Genomic DNA, 1,687 nt, shown 5'->3' with positions numbered 1-1,687 from the left:
ACCCAAGTGATTCTCTGATTCTGTGAACTACTCACAGCGCAGGTCCATACAAATTCCCCCAGGAAAGGTCTGGGTGCCCCCAGCCTGGCTCAGAAGGAACTCCTGGACCTTTCAGGAGCGGGTGGGGATCACAGCTGAGGCCGTAGAGGGTGGTTTGATGCTCTTTAGTGCTCTCAGGGGTGTGATGTTCTTGAAATCAGGGGTCAGAAAAAGAATTTGGACTCTCCACAGAAAGCTCCATGTGTTGGACATGGGAAAAAACCATCTTGTGAGTGGAACGGGTCCTCCTCACTGCCCATCCATGCTCCTCTGGCACTGGTTTTGACCAAGCCATGGTGATTTCACCCATGAGTTTGCTGATGCCATTTTCCTGGAGAGACTTAGCAACATAACACTGACTCTCAGGAAACAGCAAGCGATTTTGGCCTCCCATCCATACCCTTCTGTATTCCCTGCAGCATACCTAAATAAATAAAGTGGAAGAAGGCAGAGTGAGTGCTGACCTGGCACAGTCCAGCGTTTGGTAGCTGGAGATGCTGCTGACATCTATTGTCAGTTCTGGGTATTTTTTTTTTACTAGGTGTTTGTAAGCGTGTTGAGATTAATGAATCGGTCAACACTGGGTCACAGTGGTGGGTCTTTCTTTTGCTGGCAGGTTTCACCTTGCTCTCATTCTGTATTTTATAAATTGAAGATTCAAATTCCAGAGGGCGTTCACGAGCACTTTAGCTGGTATTGGGTTCCCCTCTTCTTCCTCCCATTAAAATTTAGGGAGTTGTGGTGTTCATGTGGACTTAAACAAAAGAGCATAATTATCAAATAATTCTTTAAACTTACAAGAACTGAGCTCAGAAGTGAAAACTACTTGGTAGTAATAATAGTAACCATAATAGACTGGATTTTGAGCTGATTGCTTCCCATAAGAGGTTCTCTGTATACCTTTGGCCCTAAGACTCTAAAAATCCCATTGCACGGGGAAAACCTCTGTTACACACCGTACGTGACCCTGCTCTACCACGTTGAACTGTTCCAGTTGCCCCTGCAAAGCCAAACTCAGAGGTTAGCAGCAGGATACAGCTGTTCTAAATCAGTCGTACCCTTCCCAGCCACAGCTTTCACCCTGAAGATTGCCCCTCCACATTCCCGCAGGGATGGGAATGTGTCTGAGGAATCTCCTTTTCCTGCATTATGTCCACAAGCTGCTCTTCCAGTAAAAAAATTTGGCCCTTAGCTTTAAAATTGCAGTCCCTGGTGTATACATCTGGGTTTTCTTCGACCTGTGTGCAGTGAGCATACGTATGTCTTTATTAGAAGCAAACCCAGTTGCTCCATAATACCAAGTTTTGCTCTTTTGCGAGATTTTACAGCAGAGCAGATGTGTACCACGGGGGCAGCTATTTGACCCTGAGCTCCTTTTGTGCATGCTCTTCTCATCCTCTCCTTCTGCAGCATCTTATGTTCCTGCTTCATCCGATTTCACCTATGCCAGGCCATGTCCTCCCACAAACGAGCCCTTAGCTGCACCGGGAGCGCTACACACAGGCCACCGAGAGGGTAGCAGAGTATTCCTGCACACAGATAATTTGTCCTTCGCCAGAAAGGCTGAGAAAATGAGCAAAGTTGTTGCAATCATTAAAATCTTCCTGGCTGCTCTGCACAAAAGAAAAAGAAAGAAAACACCCACTGC

Source organism: Mesitornis unicolor, unplaced genomic scaffold (genome assembly GCF_000695765.1).
Source record: "Mesitornis unicolor isolate BGI_N332 unplaced genomic scaffold, ASM69576v1 scaffold10370, whole genome shotgun sequence".
NCBI lineage: Eukaryota > Metazoa > Chordata > Aves > Mesitornithiformes > Mesitornithidae > Mesitornis > Mesitornis unicolor.
The sequence above is the reverse complement of the archived record's forward strand: the minus strand, read 5'-3'. Positions refer to the sequence as shown.